This window comes from Dendropsophus ebraccatus, chromosome 13 (genome assembly GCF_027789765.1).
Source record: "Dendropsophus ebraccatus isolate aDenEbr1 chromosome 13, aDenEbr1.pat, whole genome shotgun sequence".
Taxonomy (NCBI): domain Eukaryota; kingdom Metazoa; phylum Chordata; class Amphibia; order Anura; family Hylidae; genus Dendropsophus; species Dendropsophus ebraccatus.
Genome location: NC_091466.1, coordinates 13883591 through 13902953, shown reverse-complemented (window position 1 = coordinate 13902953; position 19363 = coordinate 13883591). Strand labels below are relative to the sequence as shown.

The 19363-nt window shown below is 43.5% G+C and overlaps 1 protein-coding gene across 1 annotated transcript in view; it reads left to right on the top strand.

The window, feature by feature from the left end:
- The first annotated feature begins 10173 nt into the window (after window positions 1-10173).
- VANGL2 (VANGL planar cell polarity protein 2) overlaps window positions 10174-19363 on the top strand; it is an 87882-nt gene continuing 78692 nt past the window's right edge. The window contains exon 1 of the mRNA XM_069950324.1: window positions 10174-10188. The gene's annotated coding sequence lies outside the window, so the exon portion shown is untranslated. The remainder of the gene's footprint in view (window positions 10189-19363) is intronic.

Here is a 19363-nt window from a genome sequence, read left to right as displayed (position 1 = left end):
ATCAGCCATAGATGGGATGTGCAGCGGTTCCATTCTCTCCAGTTCGTATTATAGTAGTTATATTCTTGTATATAGGGGCAGTATTATAGTAGTTATATTCTTGTATATAGGAGCAGTATTATAGTAGTTATATTCCTGTATATAGGAGCAGTATTATAGTAGTTATATTCTTGTATATAGGAGCAGCACTTGGCGTACACTCCCGGAGGCTGCGGGAGGGGGCGTCGACCCCGCGCCCAGAGGAATCAATGACGAGATCTGAAATGTCTGTAAGTCATTATCACTGTATAAATTGTCTGTTTGTCATTGTGTGCTTTTGGCTTGAGAAAGGTGGCCGCTATGCCACTGAAACGCGTTGTCCAATAAACCGTATCCAATACATCCTGTTTACTGCAATTGTGGCGTGGTATCGCATGGATTGGGATTGTTCCCCTTAACTGGCTTTCCTGGAGGGGGATGAGATACTGGTTATCTATCCCCCAAGCGAAGTAAGTAAATTCCACAATTTATTTAGCACTTTGGTTTATCTTGAGCGCGGTCCTTTTCTTTTGTCTTCTCTCTTTTTGGCTTTGTTACCGGTGTGGATCTCCACGCTCGGGCACCGGACCTGCGCTCTCCCCTTGTGGATGTATAACCATTGAACCTACCTGGCTCTAGGTGATGTGGGTGTTCCAAGTAATACCCACAATCACCGGGTGAGTGTCACTCTTTGTTTACATCTTTTTTATTTGGATAAGCGCTGCTCTATGCATTACTCATATATTCCTGTATATAGGAGCAGTATTATAGAAGTTATGACACGAACTGGAGAGAATGGAACCGCTGCACATCCCATCTATGGCTGATACTAATGCCGCTAGGCCTATATTAAAAATCAACACCAGAGTGTCTGTATATGAATTGATCAAGCCATATTGCCCCGTGTACCACCGCGCAGGTCCTCTGGTCCACACGGGTCCCTACGCTAACTCCACACCGTGTCGGTCAGCGACCGCCAACCCCGCAAAGCGTGCACGTGCAGGGAAGGGAGGCCATGGAACGGCCCTGCAACCCCAATGTCACAGGACCAGACCCAAAAAGCCCCACCATAACCCAGCCAGCACCACCGGCGGGGAAGGCTGCCCCCAAACGACACAAGTATGGATATGGTATTACACTTACCATTGCTGCTCTCACAGAATGGGGAAGACATAGGGTCCAGACATGTGAGCACAGACATATCCTGCTAATTTTGGTCATGTGGGTCTTATAAAGGAGTGCTAGCTGTTCAGAGAGGGAGAATTGCAAAACACGAACTGGAGAGAATGGAACCGCTGCACATCCCATCTATGGCTGATACTAATGCCGCTAGGCCTATATTAAAAATCAACACCAGAGTGTCTGTATATGAATTGATCAAGCCATATTGCCCCGTGTACCACCGCGCAGGTCCTCTGGTCCACACGGGTCCCTACGCTAACTCCACACCGTGTCGGTCATTATAGAAGTTATATTCTTGTATTTAGGAAGCAGTATTATAGTAGTTATATTCTTGTATATAGGAGCAGTATTATAGTAGTTATATTCTTGTATATAGGAGCAGTATTATAGTAGTTATATTCTTGTATATAGGAGCGGTATTATAGTAGTTATATTCTTGTATATAGGAGCAGTATTATAGTAGTTATATTCTTGTATATAGGGCAGTATTATAGTAGTTATATTCTTGTATATAGGGAGCAGTAATATAGTAGTTATATTCTTGTATATAGGAGCAGTATTATAGTAGTTATATTCTTGTATATAGGGCAGTATTATAGTAGTTATAGTCTTGTATATAGGGGGCAGAATTATAGTAGTTATATTCTTGTATATAGGGGCAGTATTATAGTAGTTATATTCTTGCATATAGGGAGTAGTGATGAGCGAATACTGTTCGATCGAATAGATATTCGATCGAATAGTGAGATATTCGAATATTCGTACGAATATCCCACGAATATTCGATAAATATTCTATAAGCGTTCCAATCCCCCAGCTTCCGCTTTCACCCTCCAAATGGTCAAATAGATGTTTTTCCCTATTCGAATACTTGTTCCCATAGACTTTAATGGGATCGAATAATCATCACTAATAGGGAGCATTATTATAGTAGTTATATTCTTGTATATAGGGAGCAGTATTATAGTAGTTATATTCTTGTATATAGGAGCAGTATTATAGTAGTTATATTCCTGTATATAGGAGCAGTATTATAGTAGTTATATTCTTGTATATAGGAGCAGTATTATAGTAGTTATATTCCTGTATATAGGAGCAGTATTATAGAAGTGCAGCAGTTCCATTCTCTCCAGTTCATGTTTTACAGTTCTCCCTCTCTGAACAGCTAGCACTCCTTTATAAGACCCACATGACCAAAATTAGCAGGATATGCCTGTGCTCACATGTCTGGACCCTATGTCTTCCCCATTCTGTGAGAGCAGCAATGGTAAGTGTAATACCATATCCATACTTGTGTCGTTTGGGGGCAGCCTTCCCCGCCGGTGGTGCTGGCTGGGTTTTGGTGGGGCTTTTTGGGTCTGGTCCTGTGACATTGGGGTTGCAGGGCCGTTCCATGGCCTCCCTTCCCTGCACGTGCACGCTTTGCAGGGTTGGCGGTCGCTGACCGACACGGTGTGGAGTTAGCGTAGGGACCCCTGTGGACCAGAGGACCTGCGCGGTGGTACACGGGGCAATATGGCTTGATCAATTCATATACAGACACTCTGGTGTTGATTCTTAATATAGGCCTAGCGGCATTAGTATCAGCCATAGATGGGATGTGCAGTCGTTCCATTCTCTCCAGTTCGTGTATTATAGTAGTTATATTCTTGTATATAGGAGCAGTATTATAGTAGTTATAGTCTTGTATATAGGAGCAGTATTATAGTAGTTATATTCTTGTACATAGGAGCAGTATTATAGTAGTTATATTCTTGTATATAGGGAGCGGTATTATAGTAGTTATATTCCTGTACATAGGAGCAGTATTATAGTAGTTATATTCCTGTATATAGGAGGCAGTATTATAGTAGTTATATTCTTGTATATAGGAGCAGTATTATAGTAGTTATATTCTTGTACATAGGAGCAGTATTATAGTAGTTATATTCTTTTACATAGGAGCAGAATTATATTGACGTGTTACCCTTGTAACAAGCAGTATTGTGACAAGTCTGTGTTCTCCTGAATGGATGAGCTGATCAGAGTGGAAGTTTCATCTCTGCACCCTTCTGAATCATGTCCATACATTTTGGTACAATAAAAATGCATTTAAGTTATTTTTCTTTTTACTTATTAAACCTTCATAGACTTTATGACAACTACTGTTTATAGTAAGTGGAGATCCCCCCTTACATTTAGAATAATAGGAACATAAAGTGTAATTCATGCTGGGGATTGTTAATCCATATCCTTTCTATACATGGAACAGTAATATTATACAAAGTATATTATATTATTCTTATTCTTATTATTCCTATTATTATTTTTGATATTATAGAGCAGACACACCCTTACAACTTATTCCTTATCCTTACTCGCCACCTAGTGTTCAAATGTGAGTAAGCAGCATTGCCAAATAAGAATGATTACAAGCGCCACTATATCAATAGAAGGTGAAGAGGGTTATTCACATATTGTAGAGGAAGGAAATGGAAGTATTGCTGCCATAAGTCACAACAAATAATAGTGACATGCCTAAATAATGGCAGTAATACAGTGCAATGCTTCATTTCAGCCACCACTTTTAAAGGGTCCATTTTCCACAATAAGGGTGGGTTTACACTATGGAATTCTCGCGGATAAACTCAGCAGGATTCCGTCGACTGTCCGCGCGCATGCACGCCTTTCCGCCGGCTCCATAGACACCATTCTATGGGCCGGCGTATTCCGTTATCCGCCGAAAGAACTGACATGTCACTTCTTTCTGCGGATAGCGGAATACGCCGGCCCATAGAATAGTATCTATGTAGCCCGCGGGCAGTCGATGGAATTCTGCTGAGTTTATCCGCGAGAATTCTGTAGTGTGAACCCACCCTAAAAACATCCAAATGTCATCCATATTTGGAAAAGAGCCATGGAAGGTAACATGTTGCCTGCGAACATCCAATCCAATATTGCATATAATAAACATATAATAACAGACCATATCATAACAGGTGCTAAAGCATCATCCGTTACGCACAGGGCAAGTTTTAGACTAGATGTGGCCCTGGGCAAAGTTAAAGGTGGGGCCCCAAATGCTGAAATATTTTAGCAACAATTTAAGGTCCCCATACATTTTACTCTTTTGTTGGTAGTACCTGTTGCTCCTGTTGGGTACGACCATCAGTGTAAGGTGTATGGGGCTCTCTGGACAGTCCTCTGACAGATGATATCAGTGGACATAGGGGGTCGAGCTTGATGGAAAATCAACGCCCAACCTCTCTGTTCTCAGAGAGATAAGCCGGCATCAGATCTGTATGGCTATGGCTTTCCCCTCTCATAGAGAACACAGGAACACTCAGATGTGCCAAATTTCTGTGTATGGGGAGGACGGGACCGGATGGGACAGATAATTGTCAGCTGAAGGATTGTTCAGCCAGCAGTTATTGGAAGCATACGGCCACTTTTAAGGCCGTATTACAAGGCCTGATATTCCGCAGAAGCGAGCGCCAATCTGGTAGAATGGAGCTCGCTTAGAGAGCCTACTACATGGCTCTTTTAGGATGCAGCAAAAGCTATGGAGGAGATTTATCAAACTGGTGTAAAGAAGAATTGGCTCAGTTGCCCCTAGCAACCAATCAGATTCCACCTACTTAGAATCTGAGTAATGAAAGGTGGAATCTGATTGGTTGCTAGGGGCAACTGAGCCAGTTTCATTTTACACCATGTTTGATAAATTTCCCCCTATGTGTATATATACAGTATATCATTAGTGATGTGTGTGCAATCCTTGCTGTATATAGTAAACAATAAAGATATATACTACCTGATCACGTTCCCCGGTGTCCTCAGGCCTTGTCTGTGATATATACTACCTGATCATGTTCCCCAGTGTTCTTAGGCCTTGTCTGTGATATATACTACCTGGTCATGTTCCCCAGTATCCTCAGGCTTTGTCTGTGATATATACTACCTGATCACGTTCCCCGGTGTCCTCAGGCCTTGTCTGTGATATATACTACCTGATCATGTTCCCCAGTATCTTCAGGCCTTGTCTGTGATATATACTACCTGATCATGTTCCCCAGTATCCTCAGAGCGATATCGTCCTGATTCGGACAATTTTCCCTCCATGTATTAGGGCCCTTAGTTCAGAAGGTTACATGCCAGGACTGCCGTTACATGCCAGGACTGCCGCTACATGCCAGGACCGCCGCTACATGCCAGGACTGCCGGTACATGTCAGGACTGCCGCTACATGTCGGGACCGCCGCTACATGCCAGGATTGCCACAACATGTCGGAACTGCCGCTACATGTCGGGACTGCTGCTACATGCCAGGACTGCCGCTACATGCCAGGCCTGCCGCTACATGTCGGGACTGCCGCTTCATGCCGGGACCGCCGCTACATGCCGGGACCACCGCTACATGCCAGGACCGCCGCTACATGTCGGGACTGCCCCTACATGCCAGGACTGTCGCTAGTGGTGTAAACACAAGAACTATTTATATGAATTGCTTTAAAAAAATAAAATAAAAAAATCACTATAATCAGGACCAAATATTACCTCCATACCGTTAAGAAAACACACTATATATAGGCCAATATTACCACCATAAAGTGACCGCCCCATAATGACTCTATATACACTATATACAGACCAATATTACCGCCATAGAGTGACCACCACATAATGACTCCATATACACTTTATACAGACCAATATTACCGCTATAGACTGACCACTGTATAATGAATGACTCTATATACACTGTATACAGACCAATATTATGTTGCTGTCACTCTATGGCTGTACTATTGGTCTGTATATAGTGTGTATATAGAGTCATTATGTGGCAGTCAATCTATGGCAGTAATGATATACGCTATACACTATACGCTATATATACGCTATATACAGACCAATATTACCGCCATAGACTGACCACCACATAATAACTCTATATACACACTATATACAGACCAATATTACTGCCATAGATTGACCACTGCATAATGACTCTATATACAGACCAATATTACTGCCATAGACTGACCCCTGTATAATGAATCTACTGTATATACACTGTATACAGACCAATATTATGTGGCGATCACTCTATGGCTGTACTATTGGTCTGTATATAGTGTGTATAGAGTCATTATGTGGTGGCCACTGCATGGCGGTAATATTGGTCTGTATATAGTGTCATTATGTGGTAGTCAATCTATGGCAGTAATGACTCTATATATATATGCTATATACAGACCAATATTAATGCCAAAGAGTGACCACTGCAAAATGACACTATATACAGACCAATATTACTGCCATAGACTGACCCCTGTATAATGACTCTATATATACACTGTATACAGACCAATATTATGTGGCGATCACTCTATGGCGGTAATATTGGTCTGTATATAGTGTATATAGAGTCATTATGTGGCGATCACTCTATGGCTGTACTATTGGTCTGTATATAGTGTGTATATAGAGTCATTATGTGGTTGTCACTGTATGGCGGTAATATTGGTCTGTATATAGTGTCATTATGTGGTAGTCAATCTATGGCAGTAATGACTCTATATATACGCTATATACAGACCAATATTAATGCCAAAGAATGACCACTGCATACTGACACTATATACAGACCAATATTACCGCCATAGAATGACCACCACCTAAGGACTGAATACCACCTTATTTTTTTCTCAATAAAATACACTGTATTACCTTAGTGATGTCATCATAAGCTATACATAGGAGCTGCAGCAATTACATAGGACTGATGAGGCCAGAGAACAGCTGCAGCTCCTATGTACAGTCTATTCACCTCAACACTTGGAGTCAGCAGTGCTGATATACACACACACCATTATATATATATATATATATATATATATATATATATATACTCTCACCGGCCACTTTATTAGGTACACCTGTCCAACTGCACGTTACCACTTAATTTCTAATCAGCCAATCACATGGCGGCAACTCAGTGCATTTAGGCATGTAGACATGGTCAAGACAATCTCCTGCAGTTCAAACCGAGCATTAGTATGGGGAAGAAAGGTGATGTGAGGCCTTTGAACGTGGCATGGCTGTTGGTGCCAGAAGGGCTGGTCTGAGTATTTCAGAAACTGCTGATCTACTGGGATTTTCACGCACAACCATCTCTAGGGTTTACAGAGAATGGTCCGAATTAGAAAAAACATTCATGCATTATACACTTACATTCATACACATTACACACTTCATGTACAGTATACTTACTCCATCTAGCATGCTGGGTGTAGTGGTGAATCCCCCTCATGTTCCTTGCAGCAGCAGCAGGCTGTCATCCTCACCCGGTAGCCCCTCAGTCACGTGTAATAAGAGGAGCTGGAGGGAGGGGGAGGGGGAGCAGACACCGAGCCCAGCGTCCTGCAGCCTCTGTGTGACCCCTGATAGCAGCAGCCAGGGATCACTCCCAGACGCTGCAGGACCCTGTCTGTGCTCTCCTCTCCTACTGTAACTGCGGTAGGGGGCCCCTGGGGGATGGGGGCCCTGGGCAATTGCCCTGCTTGCCCCCCCTAACGCCGTTCCTGGTTAAGGCCCTATTCCACCAACAGATCTGACGAGAGATTATCTGCCAAAGATTTGAAGCCAAACCCAGGAACAGACTATAAACAGAGAACAGGTCATAAAGGAAAGACTGGATTTCTCCTCTTTTCAAATCCACTCCTGGGTTTGGCTTCAAATCTTTGGCAGATAATCTGTCGTCAGATCTGTTGGTGGAATAGGGCCTTTACACAATTGATATCCGTAATAATATACAATTTGCTCATCTATCGTCTGCCTCCTCCCTGACCTTTTTTGCAGATTCCCAAATATGGAGACAATACAGATGCATTACAGATGACTTTTTGCAGAACGCAGACAAAAAATTGTAAAAAACGAACCCGGACAGAAAGAGCAAATCTGATCTGTTAAATGGAACCACAGGTCTTCTTCACACGACCATATTTTTAGGTGCGCATACTATACATTGATTCCTATGCAACCCTCCCCATGCATTCACATTTGCATCCGCAAAAAAAAGGACCTGCATTTAAACATTCCATATCTGCAGAACATAGAAGTCAATGGGTCTGTGAAGAATAAGGATGGCATACAGATTAGGCCAGATAAGTCTATGGGCAAATTCAGACGTCTAGTCCATGTGTTTGCTTGTAGCCTGACTCCACAGCAGGGACTATTTCGATTTTCAAAAGGCAGCCCTGGCAAAACAATGTTCCAGTTATGACCTGGGATGCCTCGCCCCCTGTGCCTTTCACTATAAGCACTCGTAACGAGCACTTATAGTTACATTGTAAACAGGGCCGTATTTACCACTAGACACCCATGGTCCGGTGCCTAGGGCAGCAGCTTTCAGGGGGGCAGCACCAAGGGAGGAAGAAAAAAAATATTTTTTTGTTTAGTTTTTTTACTCTCCCACCTCCCCTTCAGACTTGCCAGTAAATCTGGTGTATTTGTGTGTGGCGGAAACCACACTCCCATTTCATCCCCACGATTCATGTGCTGTTACCAGGATTGTTGACCATACACCTATTGGTTACCACATGAGTGTCTGGTAGCTGCTGCATGTGGTGAAGTACAGTAAATGTGTGAACGCAGCCTAAGACTGATCAGATATCAATGTGATGGGGAGTGAAGATGGGGCGTCTTCAGGTTTAGTGCCTAGGGCAGCAGCAGCTGTTAATACGGCCCTGATTGTAAACATAAGTGTATATGGCCTATAGCTGAATCCATATTTTCCAGGACTCCCCTGGAATCGAATGCCAAATGTTTAATTCCATGAATGTTGCCAAACCCGAACAGTGTGACAGATCCGCTCAACACTAGAGTCAGGAGGATGGCTGGGCCCGCTGACATCAGTGAGGTCAATTGACTTTTTACTCCTGTGTATGGGACCTTTATTTGTGATGTATTATTGTATTGTGTCCTTTTTTATGCACATTTCAACACTCAGCAGATTGTCTGTTCTGCTAAATCCCGCACTGTACTATTCGTGTAAATGGGGCCGCCTGCAGTTCTCTACAAAACCATGTGACTGAGAGTGCCCCTATGAGGGGAAAACTTAGAAGAGGACATGATGCATACAATGAGGACAGTATAGAGAAAATTTAGCAAAAACCAATCTAGAGACAAGCCACACACCCAAAAACCCACACCCACAACAGGCCGCACCCCTCATTGACAAAGCCAGTGTCCCTGGAAAAAACTTTCAAATATTGGCAACTATGCCAACCATGTATACAGCTAGTCAGGCTCTTCCCGGCAGCCATCTTTTATCTTTTTGTATTGCAGATGTTTTTGTGGTTTGCAAATACAATATGGCCTTGTGAAGCAGACCTTATAATAAGATTCTGTTTGTTGTCCATAGCAACCAATCTCGGCCTAGATTTCACTTCTTATGTTGCTCCGGTAAAATGAAAGCTGAGCTGTGATTGGTTGCTATGGGCAACAGAAAATCTTTCTATAAAACAGCCCGATGACTGATCGTCTGTTAATGAGGGTGACACAGGATGACGTATCATCACAGCGCACAAAAAGTGCTGTGTGGCTGTGTCAGTCAAGTAGCGTGAACATTTAAAGGGAAACTGTCACCACCCTTACTGTATATGTCCACAAGCTTGGATACTGCACGTGATATATACCTGCATAAAACCGGTCTGTGCCTTCTTTCTGCTCTAAAACGGCATCATTTTATTGGTGGACAGTGGCACCTAGGCGGAGCCTAGAAGATCCGGGAGATGGGGCCCAACTGCCATGAGGCCCCGCCTAGTTGACACTGTCCACCGATGAAATGAAGTGAGAGGCACTTCAAACTGTTTTGAAGCTCCGGCATCATGATCATAATGTAGGAGCTCCAAGTTCTGGCCCGCAGAATACTGTCCGTGCACGGACAGTATTTTGTGATCATATGAATGCCCCCTAAGAAGGAATTGTTGGAAACAAATGAAGTATGTAAGTGATCACAATATTAGAGTGATAAGGAGAAATTTATTGGGAAAACTACAATGAAAGGAGGCTCTAGGACCCTGTTGGGCACCTCTAGCCTGTATCATACCTGCCAATGTTTCACATCCATAGCCATACCACACCCCATGGCATACAATGCTGTTCACACACTCATAGGGTAGTGCCAAACGCTGCAGATCTTTTGCAGCAGAAGAATATAGCAAAAGCCAAAAGTGAATTTATACCATAGCGTCACACTGTTACTGACTAAAGCCAGTAAACAAAACAAAAATTACCAATAATACCAGAAACATATGTTATTACCACACTTTCACCCCATAGTGACTAATACCACCCCACTAAAAAATACACTATAAAAAGACCAGTATCCCACAGTACACTGACCTATATGGAGGTAGATACCAATGGTACACAGGCTCTGCTCTCTTTTCTTCTACATCTGGCCCGAGCATCATAAAGACATGTATTGCGCCACACTGTGACTGTACCCACTTTCTGTCCCCATGTAGCATTTAGGCCCAGTTTGAATCCTCAAACAGTACTCTATAGGCCTCCACTTTGCACTAACATAGAAGATCATTCTCCTCTGTCTGTGCCACCATATAGTATAGTAGTCAGGCCCCTCTGTGCCACCATATAGTAGTCAGGCCTTCTATGTGCCCCCATATAGTACTTATGCCCCTCCCATACCATAGTGAGGCTCCTCTGTGCCCCTAAATAGTAGTTACACCTGCCACCTATATACAGGAATATAACTACTATAATACTGCTCCTATATACAAGAATATAACTACTATAATACTGCTCCTATATACAAGAATATAACTACTATAATACTGCTCCTATATACAAGAATATAACTACTATAATACTGCCCCCCTATATACATGAATATAACTACTATAATACTGCTCGTATATACAAGAATATAACTACTATAATACTGCCCCTATATACAAGAATATAACTACTATAATCAGAACACGTAATAGTAAAAGAGGCGGTCACTCACCACGGATTAACCGATGCAGTCTTTAATCGTGATCACACTGTGAACATGAGCAGGGAAGGGGGAAGATGGAACAGCGGAAGGTAACAGACAAAGGTTTTCTCGCTTCAACAGTGCATCATCAGGTCAGGACTATAATACTGCTCCTATATTCAAGAATATAACTAATCTTCATGCAGGTAATGGCTTTATTCAAGGCAACATTAGGCAGATACATAAGGTGTGGTGCCCGGGGCTGTCTCCCCCTGCCCCTTTGTCCATCTGCCTGATGTTGCCTTGAATAAAGCCATTACCTGCATGAAGATTGGTGAGTGCCGCTGGAACAGTGGCGTAGCTACCTTGAAGGCAGGGAAGGCGACTGCTATGGGGCCCTTGTAACTGTAGCGCAGGGTGAGCGGGCTGCACATCAGAAGGAGAGGGACAGAGGAACAGGACCTGCCAGGTCCTGTACACACAGAAGGAGAGGGATGAAGGACCTTATCACATGACCCAAAGGTCCTCAATACCTCTATGTAAGGAAGGATCAGCCCAGACTACAGGAGGAGGAGGGGGAAGCCTGGGAGCTGTCAGTGCTTTGTATGTGTGTCAGTGTGTGAACATATGTATCTGTGTATATATGTATATGTCAGTGAGTGTATGTATGTATCTGTGGGTATATGTTAGTGTGTGTACATATGTATCTGTGTATATATGTATATGTCAGTGAGTGTATGTATCTGTGGGTATATGTATATGTCAGTGTGTGTACATATGTATCTGTATATATATGTATATGTCAGTGAGTGTATGTATGTTTGTATCTGTAGGTATATGTATATGTCAGTGTGTGTACATATGTATCTGTGTATATATGTCAGTGAGTTTATGTGCGATGCCCTGGCCCCTGGGGGCCACTTCCGCAGTGCTGGTGTTATGAGTGGGCAATGACCGGGGCAGCTGCAGGGGTTATACTTGTCACGGTATAGGCCTGAGGGCGGCACAGCTGTAGGGCCGGTCTGTGGAATCTGCGGTTGATGATGGGCGTGCGATTCTTCGCTGCACTTAGTCAGGGCACCAGTTAGTGGACACCAATGCCAGGGTTCAGTAACAGCGGTTTTATTATAGATGAGGTAACTAGTAGCAACAGTTCTGTCCGGATGCAACCGGGTATATAGCAGGCTTTGACCAATAAAGCAGGAGTGGTGCTGCATAGGCTGTGAGAATACGTGCCGGATGATGGGAGTAGGAGTATGAGAGAAATAGCGTTGCTGGGTGGATTAGCTTGAGAATAATACTTGCTGTGAATCCTTGTAGCGATGATGAGAGATAACGGAATGACACCCAGATGAGAGAGAAGACTCCGGACACTTGAGCAGGCAGATACAGCCGAAGACTTGAACACAGCAGAGCACTCGATCCACATTTCTAGTGGTGAAGTGGGAGCTGCAAAGAAGAAGTCCAACTCCTCTGAGGTAGGAGAGGGACGACACACACCTTTCTTGCTTGGAAGCAGGGGGAAGACTAACTTGTTAGGAGGAAGTGGGAGGTCACATGGTTGCTCCTGGCCAGAGCTAGTCGGCCATTGGAGGAACCATGGTTACAGGGCACTGGCACGGTCACGTGATCAACAGCCTTGCATACCACTGTACAATGTAATAATACACAGGAATACATGAGAATGCACATTACCAGAGAATACTAGGGGAAAACCAGCAGCAGTTGCAGTGCAAACACTTACCAGAACAGGCATTGACACAGCAATAGAAATGGCCATAATAGGAGTAGTAGTCTGCATGTTCTGGGACACTGCATATGTATCTGTGGGTATATGTCAGTGTGTGCATGTATCTGTGGCTATATATGTATATACTGTAGTGTCTGTAACACTGGTGTATATGTGCGTGTGTGTGTCAGCAGTGTCTAAAGTGATTGACAGGTTTGCTCCCAAAGAACCCACCACTAAAAGAAAATGCTGCAGATATCATTTCTGGTTCTTATTACACTTGGGGATGATTTCCCTGTATATGGTCTATTCATGATGTATATGTTATCACTAGTGTAATCACATGTCAGTGGTGTATTTGTATATATGTAAATAGTGCCTCTGTGTGTGTATATATGTGCGTCATTGTGTGTGTTTGAGAGTTGCCTATCTATGGGGGATGGGAACGTACAGGATTCAAGGGGCCCCGTACAGTTTTTTGCTATGGGGCCCCATGAATCCTAGCTACGCCCCTGCGCTGGAATCAATACTTCATACTTTCCTACTGGCTTGTGCTTTCTATAACTACTATAATACTGCCCACTTTACATAAATTGCATAATACTACTGCTCAATATAATACTACGTCCTCCTCACATTGAGTTGTTATTTTTTCTCAGGATTGTATATACTACACTGTATACTATATTGGGTTACACAGGTTCCCTCACACATACAGTGCCCGGGGCAGCAGACAGGTTGGCAGAGGTGGTGATGTACTTGTCACCTGGCACAGGAGGAGATGTCTGCTCTGTATAAATCTCTTATGGCCGCCGCTAGAAATTTCTCATGATTAAGTTGTTCTGTGCTCACATGCTGGCTTCTAACCACACACGCACAGTAACACTTCCCGTCTGATTTGGATCCTCAATGAGTTGTTTGCTATCATTGTGCAGATCATTCACCCTACACACCAATGAGCCAAAACATTAATACCACTGACAGGTAAAGGGAATAACAAGATGGCAGCAAGTGATCAGCTATCTAAAGGAATTCATAAGTCTCAGTATAAGGGGAATTTATCAGTATTTGCTCTTATTCTGTATATACAGTATATATATATATATATATATATATATATATATATATATATATATATACACTGCACAGTACCACTTCTCCTGTCCTGTATACTGGGTGTAATCCTCAGTATCTGCTCTTATTCTGTATATATATACACTGCACAGTACCACTTCTCCTGTCCTGTATACTGGGTGTAATCCTCAGTATCTGCTCTTATTCTGTATATATATATATACACTGCACAGTACCACTTCTCCTGTCCTGTATGCCTGATGTAACTTGACTTTAATGGCTCCCATTGCTAAACCTTATGTGTAAGCATGCCCTGACAGAGAGCCCAGAACCTTACATAGATGCATTTCGCCCAAAGACCTGAAAGGTGTCATTATCACAATTTACCAGCAGGGGGCAACATGTTACTATAATCTGTATTTGTATCCAGATCTCTGTTTATCTTACACAAAAGTAGGAAGAGGGAAACTACTGGATCTAATCTAATATTTCTATCTCCTATCCATCTATCTATCTCCTATCTATCTATCTATCTATCTATCTATCTATCTATCTATCTATCTATCTATCTATCTATCTCCTATCTATCTATCTATTTCCTATCTATCTATCTCCTATCTATCTATCTATCTCCTATCTATGTATCTATCTCCTATCTATCTATCTCCTATCTATCTATCTATCTATCTCCTATCTATCTATCTATCTATCTATCTATCTATCTATCTATCTATCTATCTATCTATCTCCTATCTATCTATCTATCTATCTCCTATCTATCTATCTATCTCCTATCTATCTCCTTTCTATCTATCTATCTCCTGTCTATCTATCTATCTATCTATCTATCTATCTATCTATCTATCTCCTATCTATCTATCTATCTATCTATCTATCTATCTCCTATCTATCTATCTATCTATCTATCTATCTATCTATCTATCTATCTCCTATCTATCTATCTATCTATCTATCTATCTATCTATCTCCTATCTATCTATCTATCTCCTATCTGTCTATCTCCTATCTATCTATCTATCTATCTATCTATCTATCTATCTATCTATCTATCTATCTCCTATCTATCTCCTATCTATCTATCTATCTATCTATCTATCTATCTATCTATCTATCTATCTATCTATCTACCTATCTCTTTTCTACCTATCCTTCTATCTATCGCTCTCCCTTCCTTTTCCCACCATCTATCACTTCTGGGATCACATTACATTTCTATACAATGTCTCCTCATTACTTATTTACTGTTTCGCTTTTCCTGTTAACCCTTCCCTTCCCGCCTCCCCCCTCCCTTCCCTCTGCTGTGTATGGGACAATGAGCTGGGAGCCTCGGCCGCACAAGGGGTTAACCCTCCCCGTCCTGCTTCCTATTCTTCAGCAGAATTTGAAATGCGGCCAATGAGCAGAGAGAGGCGGGCGGTGCGGTGAATGGTGGTATACTGGGGGTGAGGACCTGTGTCCCTGACTACCGCCTTCTGTCCTATTGAATAAAAGTGAAAAACCTTTGTATGAGATTTGCTGTTCCCTAAGAAACTGGAAGAAGCCCCTTACCCTTTAACTCTTTCCTCTGACTCATACCGGTATAGGGACTTGGAAGAAAATCCAGTTCTATAGGGTGTGATAACCTGAAATGCGTGGTGCCCCCGGTGACTACCTGCAGGAGTGGCACCATGCACTTACTAGTGTCATAGGGTCATATCATGGTCCCTATTGGTTGTGGTGGGCACAGTGTGGCTCCCCTCGCCCTTTAGGTTTCTATAATTTGGGACCGGTGAAATGAACGAGGCATTGACCCCTTTAAGGGAATCCTATTAATGTGTAGGATCCGTAGGGATTTTCTAGAATAATTGGGGACTTTCCCTAATCTCAGGTTGTAAGTGTCTCCAGATGGTGGGTTTGCCGCCCTGTTTTCTGTATTTTGGCAGCGTCGCGCCCGTCTCCTCCCTCCAGGCCGGGATGACGGTAATTATGTCTGTCTTGGAAATTAAATCTGCAATACTTCATTACTGCCGCCTTCCCCTAGTCGCTACATCTCATTGAAAACATGGAAACCCTCTAAGGGGGAGATTTATCAAACATGGTGTAAAGTGAAACTGGCCCAGTCGCCCCCGGCAACCAATCAGATTCCATGTTACATTCCTCACAGACTCTTTGGAAAATGAAAGGTGGAATCTGATTGGTTGCTAGGGGCAACTGAGCCAGTTTCACTTTACACCATGTTTGATAAATCTCCCCCACTATGTTTAAAGGATAGGCATCTCCCCCATCTTATACCCTCTTAGGTGCCAGGTACCAAAATATTTCTGCAAAAAATATCCACCATTAGAAGTGAGGACTGTTACCTGCTGCAGCTTTTCTGTGCACAATGGCGCCACTCCCAGCTACCTGCTGGATAGGGAACTACAACACAGGCCCATTTAAAGTAGAGGTCAGAGGTCAGACCCCCACAGATTACAATATTAAGGTATATCCTTGAAATATGGTGATATTTCCTTAAAGTGGTATTCCTAACTTACTCAGTTATCTCTTATGCAAAGGAGAGCTGGTCGGGGTCCGACCACTGGGTCCCTCACTGATAACTGAATGGAGCACATCATGCATTAGTGGACAGCACTCCAGGCATTCACTTTGGGGCATCCGGTACTTATCAGCAGCTGTATGTCCTGCAGGAAGTGGTGTATTCTTTCCAGTCTGGAGAGCAGGAGAGGTTTTCTATGGGGATTTACTACTGCTCTGGACAGTTCCTGACATGGACAGAGGTGGCAGCAGAGAGCAGAAAGAATTCACCACTTCCTGCAGGACATACAGCAGCTGATAAGTACTGGAAGACTGGAGACTTTTTAATAGAAGTAAATTACAAATCTCTGGCACTTTCTGACTCCGATTTGAAAGAATTTTTCCCCTTGCTGGAGTACCCCTTTAAAGAGCTCTTTCAGCTCACACAGTCATTACCTATGCATTGGATAAGCAATAACAAGCTGATTGGTGGGGGTCCGACCACTGATCTTAAAGGGGTACTCCAGTGAAAAACGTTTTCATTCGAATGAACTGGCTTCAGAAAATTATATAGAATTTGTAATTTGCTTCTATCTAAAATCCCCAGTCTTCCCATACTTAGCAGCTGCTGTATGTCCTGCAGGAAGTGTTGTATTCTCTCCAGTCTGACACAGTGCTCTCTGCTGCCCCCAGCTCTGTCCATGTCAGGAACTGTCCAGAACAGGAGAGGTTTTCTATGTGGATTTGCTGCTGCTCTGGACAGTTCCTGACATGGACAGAGGTGGCAGTATAGAGCACTGTGTCAGATTGGCAAAAATACACCACTTCATGCAGGACATACAGCAGCTGATAAGTATGGGAAGACTTAAGATTTTTAAATAGAAGTAAATTACAAATCTACATAACTTTTTGTAACCAATCTATTTAAAAAAAAATGATTTTCACTGGATAACCACCTTAAGAACAGAGGAAACCTGACCCCTTGAAGATACCTCTATAGGTGCTGGCTACAGATAGGTGTCTGCTACAGGTTCGCATATGTGACAGTACCCCAATAAGTGCCGAAGAAGATGAATGATAAATGCCAGCTATAGATGCTCCTCTACTTACCCAACTAAAATACCCCCATAGGATGCAGCCATGTATAATTCCATAGGTGTCTGCTATAGAGTCTGTCTATTTCTGACATATTGCCTCTATTAGGAAGTGGCAACAAGGAGGACCCCAGGGTGTGACAGACCAGGCGGGTTCTGCAAACAGGAAGGACAGCAAGAAGAGTCTCTATACTGGGTCAGAAAGTCACCCAGCTTGATATCCGCTGCATTTATTAAGGTTCAGCGGCAGCTGAGGTGTTTGATGAGGTTCTGCAGCAGCTGAGGTGTCTGATCAGGTTCTGCAGCAGCTGAGGTGTAGTATGAGGTTCTGCAGCAGCTGAGGTGTATGATGAGGTTCTGCAGCAGCTGAGGTGTCTGATCAGGTTCTGCAGCAGCTGAGGTGTAGTATGAGGTTCTGCAGCAGCTGAGGTGTAGTATGAGGTTCTGCAGTAGCTGAGGTGTATGATGAGGTTCTGCAGCAGCTGAGGTGTAGTATTAGGTTCTGCAACAGTTGAGGTGTCTGATGAGGTTCTGCAGCGGCTGAGGTGTGTAATGAGGTTCTGCAGCAGCTGAGGTGTCTGATGTGGTTCTGCAGCAGCTGAGGTGTCTGATGAGGTTCTGCAGCAGCTGAGGTGTAGTATGAGGTTCTGCAGCAGCTGAGGTGTAGTATGAGGTTCTGCAGCAGCTGAGGTGTGTGATGAGGTTCTGCAGCAGCTGAGGTGTGTGATGAGATTCTGCAGCAGCTGAGGTGTATAATGAGGTTCTGCAGCAGCTGAGGTGTCTGATCAGGTTCTACAGTAGCTGAGGTGTAGTATGAGGTTCTGCAGCAGCTGAGGTGTAGTATGAGGTTCTGCAGCAGCTGAGGTGTATGATGAGGTTCTGCAGCAGCTGAGGTGTATGATGAGGTTCTGCAGCAGCTGAGGTGTCTGATGAGGTTCTGCAGCAGCTGAGATATATGATCAGGTTCTGCAGCAGCTGAGGTGTATTATGAGGTTCTGCAGTAGCTGAGGTGTATGATGAGGTTCTGCAGCAGCTGAGGTGTAGTATTAGGTTCTGCAACAGTTGAGGTGTCTGATGAGGTTCTGCAGCGGCTGAGGTGTGTAATAAGGTTCTGCAGCAGCTGAGGTGTCTGATGAGGTTCTGCAGCAGCTGAGGTGTCTGATGAGGTTCTGCAGCAGCTGAGGTGTAGTATGAGGTTCTGCATTAGCTGAGGGGTATGATTATGTTCTGCAGCAGCTGAGGTGTAGTATGAGGTTCTGCAGCAGTTGAGGTGTCTGATGAGGTTCTGCAGCAGCTGAGGTGTATTATGAGGTTCTGCAGCAGCTGAGGTGTATTATGAGGTTCTGCAGTAGCTGAGGGGTATGATTATGTTCTGCAGCAGCTGAGGTGTATTATGAGGGTCTGCAGCAGCTGAAGTGTATTATGAGGTTCTGCAGCAGCTCAGGTGTGTAATGATGTTCTGCAGCGGCTTAGGTGTGTAATGAGGTTCTGCAGCAGCTGAGGTGTATTGAGGATCTGCAGCAGCTGAGGTGTATTATGAGGTTCTGCAGCAACTGAGGTGTATGATGATGTTCTGCAGCAGCTGAGGTGTATGATGATGTTCTGCAGCAGCTGAGGTGTACAATGATGTTCTGGAGCAGCTGAGTTGTAGTATGATGTTCTGCAGCAGCTGAGATGTATACTGTCATGTCCCATTTAGACTTGCCATTCAGGATTCCAGGAAAGCTGGGTGAAATGCACAGTAGTCTGCCGGCAGTTTATTGCGTC